This window comes from Capricornis sumatraensis, chromosome 3 (assembly GCF_032405125.1).
Source record: "Capricornis sumatraensis isolate serow.1 chromosome 3, serow.2, whole genome shotgun sequence".
Lineage (NCBI taxonomy): Eukaryota > Metazoa > Chordata > Mammalia > Artiodactyla > Bovidae > Capricornis > Capricornis sumatraensis.
The window spans coordinates 71,840,765-71,852,893 of NC_091071.1; the positions used below are offsets into that span (position 1 = coordinate 71,840,765).

Below are 12,129 nucleotides of genomic sequence, written 5' to 3' on the forward strand. Positions count from 1 at the left end.
TTAAAAACCACGTGCTGATATGATGTGAATGTCTCTCTCTGTCATTCTTAAAGCTGACATCCTCACTCTTCACCAAATAGGCACATCCAGGTGACTCAACTTTAGAGCAGAGAAAGACAAACTACAGACTCCAGGCCGAATCTAGCCCTTCTTTGTTTTTGTAAATAATATGTTATTAGAACACAGCAACATCCATTTGTTTAATCACTGTTTATGGCAGTGTTCTTGCTATAGTGGTAGAGTTAAATAGTTGCAACGGAGACTGTACAGCTCTCGAGTTTAAAATATTTACTATCTGGCCCTTAAGAAAAAACTTTGATGACCTCCGCCTTAGAGCCACATCAAAGAGCGTAATATGTGAAACAGTCTTGTAATTTGAGATATCGCAATCTCATAGGCTCACGGCTGGCTTCATCACATTTTCTTTAGATAAAGAATAAGTAAGGGGTTTAATTTTCACAGCTGTTCTGAAGCAACCCATTCAGTATTACTTTCAAAATTCAGATAAATTATTAAAAAAAAAACAGTTTTGGCAGATATCTCCATCAAAATCCTCATGATAAATTATAACTACAACTTTAAGAGCTTTTGAAAAGCTTCAGCTTTTGTGAAAACAAGAGCTGTCCTTCTGGATGCAACATTAGCCTCTCTACCACAACACGTGCCATTACTTCAGAGCTTCTGGGAACATCCATAAGTGAAATAAACAACTGCTGTATCAGCAGTGTTTACCCAGTCTTTCTCCTGTGTAACAAAGATGGCACCATTTTAAGATCAAGAACTCATAATCTCATGTACTTCGAATTATTCAGTTAATATTTAATCTTCAATTGATTTTATTACTGAGGGAAAAGATATAATAAAATTTTGTTTGCACAACAGAAAGCAGCAGGATAGTGCCACTGCTTCCCTCCCACTATGCCTGCCCAGAGCCTGGAACTTCATCTGAGACTCTCTGGAGTCCTCCCTGCTTTCTGCCTCTCTTCCCCTCCAAAGTACGCTCTCCGGATGCATTCCGCTTTCAAGTGATGTAGGTATTTTTCTTAATCATACACACGTGTCTTTTTCCTCATTGAATTTTGGGTATTTAGATGTTCTCCATCACTACAAGTCTTGCCAAATTACAAGCGCCAGTAGTCAGAAGCCAAAATATCCATCTTCTGGGTGCAGTTGAAATTACTCTTGGTCCAGGCTGCACTAATTCGTACAGCTTTTCATGCTAGAAGGGTCATTTCTGGGACATTTAAGATACACCCAACGTAACAGTCTTAAGTGATGTGCAAGTTAACAGATTCTGCTCTCCTTTTTATCCGGCGTGAGGGTCGGGTGTGGGAAATAACACAGGGGACAAAGGGCCAACACCAGATAGCAAATAAACTCATTCAGGCTGAAAACATCCAGAACGATCAGTAGGGGGCAGATTGGGCTCAACTAAAATCAGAGCGATCCCAGAACTCAAAAGCCATCATCCTCACATTTACTGTCAAGCCTGTGCCATGTGTTAGGTTGTGTCTGACTCTGTGACCCCACTGACTGTAGCCCGCCAGGCTCCTCTGTCTGTGGGATTCTCCAGGCAAGAATACTGAGTGGGCTGCCATTTCCTCCTTCAAACCCTGGAGGTTCTAAATGACGAATCAGGTCTCAATTTGGTGCTTTGGATGGAAGAAGAAAAAGTCTCCTCTAGGTCAGCCACAGAGAAGGCAATGGCACCCCATTCCAGTACTCTTGCCTGGAAAATCCCATGGACGGAGGAGCCTGGTAGGCTGCAGTCCATGCGGTCGCTAAGAGTCGGACACGACTGAGAGACTTCACTTTCACTTTTCACTTTCATGCACTGGAGAAGGAAATGGCACCCCACTCCAGCGTTCTTGCCTGGAGAATCCCAGGGACGGCGGAGCCTGGTGGGCTGCTGGGATGATGCTGTAAGTTGTCAGGAGGGGTTCAGGGAAATTCTTATTATTATTATCATCAGCCTTATTGTCTCTCTTCTAATTCCTCTTCTTTCCACTGCCTAAACTCCCCACCTGCCTTCACCAACAGGCAGGACTCTCCCTGTAAAACTCACCTGTCACCTTCCCTGCCCCCATGCAGTACTCTGGCCCTTCAGGGATTTTTCCTGGCTGGAAGGCTTTGTATTTTCTCTTCTTTTCTCCAAGCCCCACTCCTATTTGAGTATCTGGTGAACTTCTATCCACCCTGAGACTTGCCTACTAATTCTAAGGTTTCAGAAGGTTCGGACACGGTGATTTATTCCCAACAACGCCATAAGGCAAGTACTGTTTGAATGCCATTCTATAAAGAAACTGAGGCACGGAGAAGCTGTGAGATTTCTCCAGAGTCACATGGTAAGGACAGGCTTGAGGCACATCAGCATCTAATTCTGTGTGACTGGAGAGGTCAGGCGCCCATCACAGTGGACTGCTTCTCAGAAACAAGAGCACAAGGAAGGATGACAATAAGGACGGTGGTGGCAGGGGGAGGACCCTTCTGAAAACACAGATAAGTGGGAGCCTATCACACAGAACAAGGTTGTTTCTAGGGGACAGGAAGAGAAGGGGATCAAGAGCAAAGGGGAGGATTAGCCATGAGTGGAAGAGGTGCCTCTTCTTGGGAGGCCAAAGGAGAGGATATGTCATGGGTCTGTTTATATTTAAGGGGATAGAAATGGAGTGAATTCACTGAGTCAGGGAGATGGTTAGATAGATAGATAACAGATAGATAGTAAGCCAAAGTAGACGTTTTCCCAAGACTCCTAGGATGACTTATGGGAAACTCTCCAGGGGAAGCAGAATGAAATCTCCTAATAAAAGTGAAAGTGAAACTCACTCAGTTGTGTCTGACTCTTTGCGACCCCTTGGACTATACAGTGCATGGAATTCTCCAGGCCAGAATACTAGAGTGGGTAGCCTTTCCCTTCTCCAGGGGATCTTCCCAACCCAGGGATCGAAATGGAGTCTCCTGCATTGCAGGCAGATTCTTTACCAACAGAGCTATCAGGGAAGCCCCCCAAAAGGGGACACTGTGGCTGCATGGGCCAGGAAAACAACCTGGACCTCCTGCGTGGCAGGCAAGACTTCTGCCACTGAACCACCTATGCACCAATGAAAGTGATACTTTCCAAATGTCAGTGGCATCTCTCAAGGGAGGGTGGGATCCCCGAGGGCCTGGACTTAAGGACCCAGAGCTCTGGAGCAACAGCACTGTGTTGGTCCCGGGTGTAGGTCTCTCTGTAATGTGGCAATGCTGTGGCCCTTGGCACCACCCTGGCAAAAGAGGTTCCTGCTGTCACTTCTCATGCTTGGACAGCAGTAGGTGCCACCACAATGCCCCAGGGCTGTAGCTGGGCTGGTCATCTAACTGTGAGATTTAAAGATGCTTAAGAGCCTCTCCTCTGGCGAGGTGCTTGGGAGTTTGATTGCCAGAACAAGCTACTAATTTTGAATAAAATCTCATTAAATTACCCCATAAGACATTTCCCCTCCAATCCACCCCAGACAAGACTGTTCTATTGTTCTCCCACCAGCCTGCACACAGCCCGGGGTTAAAATGCTTTGATCATCAGTGGTGGCTTACTAAAAGGAGCTGCCTCTTCTTCCCTTCTTTGATTCTGAAGTCACTACAGTGAGAAAAAAACAGAAAGAGCCCTCAGAGTCAGCAGTATCTGCCTTGGAAGAAACCTAAGCTTGGAGGGCAGGATCTTGCTACTCCAGCCATAAGGAAACACACAAAAGAACAAGTTGGTGCCTCTGTGAAAGAGTGGTTAAGTGGTCTGCCTGCCGGTGTCTACAAGCAGCAGCACTGAGGTCACCCAGGGAGAATTCTACATCATCCTCCACCCTCTCAGGATGATCGGGTGTCATCTGGTGTGATTTCAGCCTTTCCAGCAAAGAGAGGAGATGCTGATACAATCTGAGGCATCACCCGAGAGTCATATCCTTGTTGTTGTTCGTTGTTCAGTCGCTCAGTCATGTCAGAATCTTTGCGACCCCACGGACTGCAGCACGCCAGGCTTCCCTGTCCTTCACCTCTGGGAGCTTGCTCAAACTCACGTCCATCAAGTCGGTGATGCCATCCAACCGTCTCATCCTCTGTTGCCCCCTTCTCCTCCTGCCTTCAATCTTTCCCAGCATCAGGGTCTTTTCCAGTAAGTCAGCTGTTTGCATCAAGGTGGCCAACGTATTAGAGCTTCAGCTTCAGCATCAGTCCTTCCAATGAACATTCAGGACTGATTTTGTTTAGAATTGACTGGTGTGATCTCCCTGCAGTCCAAGGGACTCTGGAGAGTCTTCTCCAACACCACAGTGCAAAAGCATCAATTCTTCAGCTCTCAGTCTTCTTTATGGTCCAGCTCTCACATCTGTACGTGACTGCTGGAAAAACCATTGCTTTGACTATACAGATCTTTGTTGGCAAAGTAATGTCTCTGCTTTTTAATACACTGTCATATCCTTAGGAAAGACTTAAAAATAATCTAGGGACACTCTCGGAGGTCCAGTGGTTAATTGGTTAAGACTCTGTGCTCCCAATGCAGGGGGGCACTGGTTCCATTTCTGTTCTGGGAAGTAAGATCCCGCAAGCTCCACAGCACAGCCAAAATAAATAAGTAAAGTAAAGAGACGTTTTCTTAAAAAGAAGAAAAATAATCTAGATGAGCAATTCTTAAATGTTCTGGTGTCAGGAGCATATTCTTAAAAATTATTGAGGACACCAAAAATTGTTTGTTTATGTGGGTCATATCTATCAGTATTTACCACATGGGACATGAAAACTGGGAAAAATTTAAAAACATGTACAACATGCTTATTAATTTATTTTAAATAAAATTCATTATGTTAATTAATATAAATATATTTATAAAAAATAACCACATTTTCCAAAACTTTAAAAATATCATGAAGAGAGTGGTATTGTTTTCAGTTCAGTTCAGTTCAGTCGCTCAGTCATGTCCGACTCTTTGTGACTCCATGAATAGCAGCACACCAGGTCTCCCCATCCATCACCAACTCCCAGAGTTCACTCAGACTCATGTCCACCGAGTTGGTGATACCATCCAGCCATCTCAGCCATCCGTCCCTTTCTCCTCCTGCCCCCAATCCCTCCCAGCATCAGAGTCTTTTCCAATGAGTCAACTCTTCGCATGAGGTGGCCAAAGTACTGGAGTTTCAGCTTTAGCATCATTCCTTCCAAAGAAATCCCAGGGTTGATCTCCTTCAGAATGGACTGGTTGGATCTCCTTGCAGTCCAAGGGACTCTCAGGAGTCTTCTCCAACACCACAGTTCAAAAACATCAATTTTTCGGTGCTCAGGTTTCTTCACAGTCCAACTCTCACATCCATACATGACCACTGGAAAAACCATAGCCTTGACTACACGGACCTTTGTTGGCAAAGTAATGTCTCTGCTTTTCAATATGTTACCTAGGTTGGTCATAACTTTCCTTCCAAGGAGTAAGCGTCTTTTAATTTCATGGCTGCAATCACCATCTGCAGTGATTTTGGAGCCCCAAAAAATAAAGTCTGACGCTGTTTCCACTGTTTCCCCATCTATTTCCCAAGAAGTGATGGGACCGGATGCCATGATCTTCGTTTTCTGAATGTTGAGCTTTAAGCCAACTTTTTCGCTCTCCTCTTTCACCTTCATCAAGAGGCTTTTTAGTTCCTCTTCACTTTCTGCCATAAGGGTGGTGTCATGTGCATATCTGAGGTTACTGATATTTCTCCCGGCAATCTTGGTATTGTTTTACATGATTGCAAATCTCTTTGATGCCTGTCTCATGCTGGTTTCATCATGGCATATATATTCAATCTGTTGCCCAGTTATTTTGGTTAAAGTATGTAAAGAAAATCTAGGCTTTCTGCCCGTGGACGCCGCCGAGAAAGCATCGTTGAAGTCTTCCCCGCCTCCACTGCCGTCATGTCTAAATCAGAGTCTCCCAAAGAGCCCGAACAGCTGCGGAAGCTCTTCATCGGAGGATTGAGCTTTGAAACAACCGATGAGAGTCTGAGGAGCCATTTTGAGCAATGGGGAACGCTCACAGACTGTGTGGTAATGAGGGATCCAAACACCAAGCGCTCCAGAGGCTTCGGGTTTGTCACATACGCCACGGTGGAGGAGGTGGATGCGGCCATGAATGCAAGGCCACACAAGGTGGACCGAAGAGTTGTGGAACCAAAGAGGGCCATCTCAAGAGAAGATTCTCAAAGAGCTGGTGCCCACTTAACTGTGAAAAAGATTTTTGTTGGTGGCATTAAAGAAGACACTGAAGAACATCACCTGAGAGATTATTTTGAACAGTATGGGAAAATTGAAGTAATTGAAATCATGACTGACCGAGGCAGTGGCAAAAAGAGAGGCTTTGCTTTGTAACCTTTGATGACCATGACTCGGTAGACAAGATTGTCATTCAGAAATACCACACTGTGAATGGCCACAACTGTGAAGTGAGAAAAGCCCTGTCTAAGCAAGAGATGGCTAGTGCTTCATCCAGCCAGAGAGGTCGAAGTGGTTCTGGAAACTTTGGTGGCGGTCGTGGAGGTGGTTTTGGTGGGAATGACAACTTCGGTCGTGGAGGAAACTTCAGTGGTCGAGGTGGCTTTGGTGGCAGCCGCGGTGGTGGCGGATATGGTGGCAGTGGGGATGGATATAATGGATTTGGTAATGACGGAAGCAATTTTGGAGGTGGCGGAAGCTACAATGATTTTGGCAATTACAACAATCAATCTTCAAATTTTGGACCCATGAAAGGAGGAAACTTTGGAGGGAGAAGTTCTGGCCCCTATGGTGGTGGAGGCCAGTACTTTGCCAAACCACGAAACCAAGGTGGCTATGGTGGCCCCAGCAGCGGCAGTAGCTATGGCAGTGGCAGAAGGTTTTAATTACTGCCAGGAAACAAAGCTTAGCAGGAGAGGAGAGCCAGAGAAGTGACAGGGAAGCTACAGGTTACAACAGATTTGTGAACTCAGCCAAGCACAGTGGTGGCAGGGCCTAGCTGCTACAAAGAAGACATGTTTTAGACAATACTCATGTGTATGGGCAAAAAACTCGAGGACTGTACTTGTGACTAATTGTATAACAGGTTATTTTAGTTTCTGTTCTGTGGAAAGTGTAAAGCATTCCAACAAAGGGTTTTAATGTAAATTTTTTTTTTTTGCACCCATGCTGTTGATTGCTAAATGTAATAGTATGATCATGATGCTGAATAAATGTCTTTTTTTTTTTTTTTAATGTGCTGTGTAAAGTTAGTCTACTCTGAAGCCATTTTGGTAAACTACCCCAACAGTGTGAAGTTAGAATTCCTTCAGGGTGATGCCAGGTTCATTTGATATTTATTTACAAACCTGCTTGGTGGAGAAGCTGTTGTCTTCAGAACCTTGGTGTAGTTGAACTGACAGTTACTGTGTTGTGACCTGGGGTTCACCATTAAAAGGGTCACCCATGCAAAGTCATGGAGTTTTTTTTTTTTGGTTATTAATGATTGTTGGCACATCCTATGCAATATATCTAAATTGAATTATGGTACCAGATAAAGTTATAGATGGGAATGAAGCTTGTGTATCATCCATTATCATGTGTAATCAATAAAAGATTTAATACCCTCTTAAAAAAAAAAAAAGAAAATCTAGTATCACACAGTTGGAAATGGGAGAAGTATCTTAATAGTCTTTTTCAGATAGTTATGGTTATTTTCCCTTGATATTCCAAATCTTGACAAGAGGGACATTCTTAAAGGTTAGTTGCAATATGGAATTGAAAATTATATCAATAAAATTTTCATGTTCTGTTACATAAAATCTTTTGGTCTGTCTTCACCTTTGAATGGATCTTTCACTCACGCATACTTTCTGAGCATCATGCATCATTTGGAAAACATTGGCTCATGGAGTTAAAGAAACATTTTGCACAATGTGTTAAAAACCACATTTATTGTCATCACTACCAATCTCCTGAGAAAAGTCTTTGAGTATTGAGATGCTATACAGCTCTTGCTGGTGGACACAAGTCTTCTAAAAAAATCTAATTTTTTCTTGAAAGTTTGAGTTTTATCATTGACAACAAATAATGTCAATGGTTTTACTTGAAACACCTCGATAAGTTTACTCTGTGCATCTTCAGTAATGTGTCTACCAAATACACACAATGGAATAACTATAGTTTGTCATTCTTTCAAGTAAAAATTAGATTTTGGGGGGGAAAAGCAACTAGCACAGCCCTCAGTGGAAAACACTAACCGCGTGTGACTTTTCTTGAGACACACTGGATGTTGTTCTGCAGCAGAAGCTCTTCCTGGCTCCTTCCCATTTCATCAGACAAAATAAAAAAAAAATTAAACGTACACTCAAGAATTAGAGATTTAATAAATTAACACTTTTTACTAATTCAACAAGAGCATTCTCAAGTAAAACCGACATTTTTCCTTCCTGCAAGCACGTGGCAGAGAGGAATACAAAAGCTACTACTCATACTGTTTGGTGCCACTGCTAGCAATTTCGCCATTACTTTTGCATGATCAGTGTAAAGTTCAATGCAGTGAGAAAGGTAAATGACATCCCAGCATTATTATGATTTCAGTTTTAATGTTGTAGATCTTCTGAAAGGGTCTCAGGAATCTCTAGGTGTCTGAAGACCACACTTTGAGAACTGCTAATTTTTACAAATGACTTCCAAATACTGTTCTGCTGCTGTTGCTGCTGCTGCTGCGTCGCCTCAGTCGTGTCCGACTCTGTACGACCCCATAGACAGCAGCCCACCAGGCTCCGCCTTCCCTGGAATTCTCCAGGCAAGAATGCTGGAGTGGGTTGCCATTGCCTTCTCTGAAAATACTATTCTAGGAGGTGATAATCAGCAGATTATTAATAGTAGTTGTGCCATTTAGGATAAGCTAGATCATGTGGCAATAATGAAACGCTTAAAATCTCAATGGTTTATAAGAAAAGTCTATGTCTTATTCTATTGTATGTTACCAACTCGCTGGGCAGGGGGCACTCTGTTTATCGCTGTCACTTAGGGACCGGATGGAGCAGCCTGCATCTCAAAGGTTATCAATTGCTATGAAAGTGAAAGTGGTTAGTCTCTCAGTTGCATCTGACTCTGCAACTCCACGGACTGTAGCTCCCCAGGCCCTTCTGTCCGTGGGATTTTCCAGGCAAGAATACTTGGAGTACTTGGAGTGGGTAGCCATTCCCTTCTCCAAGGGATCTTCCTGACCCAAGGATTGAACCTGGGTCTCCGGTACTACAGGCAGATTCTTTACCATCTGAGCCACCAGGGAAGCCCCATCATGCTAGAGGGAAAAGAGACTCTAGTGGGTCTCACACTAGCAATTCCATTGCATCATTGACTAAGTCAGTTCTGCTCACAGCCTACCAGCCATCTGGTCATCTCCAACCACAAGAAGGGGCATGGCTGAGTGTACCATCCTCAAGCAAGTGCTTGAGAGGAGAGAGCTGGCAACATTTGGTGAGTCACACTGACAATTACAGTAATAGCCAACATTTATGGAGCCTTTGGTATGTGCTGTGCACTGTTTCAACAGCTTGTACCACTTATCTGTGCTCATCACACTCCCCGGAGGTAGGTTATATGAACTCTATTCTCTGGATCAGGACACAAAGGCACAGAGAGGTAAGCTACGTTGCTCAAGGTCACACCAAATTAGGAGAGGTGCTGGGGAGGTAGAAGGACTCAGAGCCCATGGCTTCAACCTCTAAGAAGACACATAACCCATAACTTTCCCCAGTCTTGAGCAAAATGAGAGAGAGAAAAACTTTTCATAATTATAAATAGAAAGCATTGTCCTTTTTTTCCCCTTTAAAATCTTTTCTCTTTTAAAATGTTAGGATGTCCTTTCTTTTATGAAGTAATTTCCTTACCAGCAAAAGTAAAAGGTTGGCAGCTTTAAGTTAACTCCTTTTCCTAATGATTTCTGCTCATTTTAACCGATCCAAAGTAGAAAAATTTGTGACCACTAGTTTAGGAGGTTTTTTGATTTATTTTTGGTCCTAGCACTATGCTTTGATTCAACCAAATTTTAGTCATTGTGTGTTGGGTACTGCTCTGAGTTCTGTCAACCATTGTACTAGATAGATGGTTTCATGGACATTGTTTTATTTAATTCTATGCCACACTGCTGCTGCTGCTGCTGCTAAGTCACTTCAGTCGTGTCCAACTCTGTGCAACCCCAGAGACGGCAGCCCACCAGGCTCCCCCATCCCTCGGATTCTCTAAGCAAGAACACTGGAGTGGGTTGCCATTTCCTTCTCCATACTGCTTTCTTATTAAAAGATTAAAACATGTTTTTTTTTAATCCTAAAGCTAACTGAAACAGGTAAGACCTGGAGCATGGCAGGCCCCCACAAGGCAGTTAAGTACTCAAAGCAATAGATACCAGCAATTTTCCACAAAAGTTACCAAAGAGCAAACATAAGCTTCTCAATAAGTTTCTCACTAAACTTCATCATCATCGCCTCTCTCTGTCAGGGATCTTTCATGAGATAAAGTTTTTCTCTCAGGTTAAAGACCAAAAGAGCAATAAGTTGATTTCACCAGCTGGGTCTTGGAACTCAACCATAGGTGATTTTTTGCAAAGCACTCTAAACACAAGCAAGGTTCATTGGTCGAAGGCCCAGGGACACAAGGCTTGCACACCAGCAAGCTGTTCTGAGCTCCAACATAGTCATATTTATTAACTTCCATTAGAAAATTTAGGTGTACAGGAGAAATACTTATTGTGAACAGGTGCTGGAAAACAGAATCTTAATAAAAATTAAGCCTTGGGAAATAAAAGGTGATTCAAACAATATTGAATACCAAGAATATACCTGTTGTTTTTTTTTTAATAAGGTACCTTAATGATTTTTTTTTTTTACAAAAGAAGAAAGGCAAAAAGGAAGAGAAGGAGAGCAGAATGGGCAGAAGAAGAAAGAAGGAAGGAAAAAAATCCTCAAAAAGATACACATACCTTGGTAGCATACAATAGAATACTTAAATTATGAGTCCACTATACCAAATGATTGCCTCTTGACTGCACCTCTTCTCTGGGAATATTAATAGCATGTATGTCATCACTGACCAAATAAGTACCAACCCTGGAGATGACCAAGAGAGGCAAGGTGTTCTATCACCATAGAGATGAAAGTTCTCCAATCATTTTTAAACTCCAGATTCTGCTTGGCAACAGAGCAATTAAAAAAAAAAAAACATGGCAATACTAGGACATTTCTAGAGGGGGAGAGTTTGTGAATATAAAAGCCATTTTTAGAAAGACTTGTGAACCAATTAAATCACAAAGAGTTATTTATGAACCTCACCTTTTAAGGTATTGATTCTAACAGCTGGGGGCATGCATTTAGATCAAACATTTATAAATTCTGGTCCCTATTTGAAAACGGTTATTCAAGTTCATTGCTATTTGATAGGGCAAGTAAAGAAATATTTTTATAACCTTTCTATTTAACCACTATATGTATAGGCTTCAGAAATTGATTATCATGGGTGTCAATGGGTGTCTTCAAATATCTCTATTCTATAATTAGGAGGAGGGTTGTTTTTAGAGGGTGAGGGCTTAGTTAACAGTTGCAGTATAGAAGGTGGGGATGTATTTGGCAACGGAATATACCAGAAGTCCTTGCTGATGGCTGGAATGGCAGGTCTTGGGGTGGGAGGGAAGTGAGGCAGGAACCCCCGAGGATCTGCAGTGGCTGTAGCCATGGTTTGATGGAAAAAAGAAAGGATTAATGAGCAACTCACTAATGAGAGATAACCAGAGCACAGAAGACCTTCTTTATTAAAATCTGTGCAGAGTAAAAGCACATATGGTAGTAGCCAAATTCCCATTTTGTACAAGAAACAAGACTAAGCCAGCTGCACCAGGAACGTTCAAAGGTACTCTGACCAAGGGGAGAAGGAAGAGGAGCCAGATGGCCACAGCAAGCTATAGCGTTGACCAGAAAGTATATATATTATTAATTTAGCAACACTGACAACATGGGCAGGCCTGATTAAATTCCATTTTCATGGACCTCACTGTAAAATGCCCCTTTTTGTAGGCTTTCTATGCACTGACACAAGATAAGTGAAAAGCATACAAAATGATACACTTTAGCCCCTGAAATGAATCCACTTATAATTACT

The 12,129-nt window shown here is 42.7% G+C and overlaps 1 protein-coding gene and 1 pseudogene across 2 annotated transcripts in view; one reads left to right on the plus strand and one right to left on the minus strand.

Annotated features, from left to right (window-relative positions):
- CERS6 (ceramide synthase 6) overlaps positions 1-12,129 on the minus strand; it is a 344,938-nt gene that overhangs the window by 60,295 nt on the left and 272,514 nt on the right. The gene's annotated exons all lie outside the window — the stretch shown is intronic.
- Positions 5,914-7,307, plus strand: LOC138076553 (heterogeneous nuclear ribonucleoprotein A1-like; annotated as a pseudogene).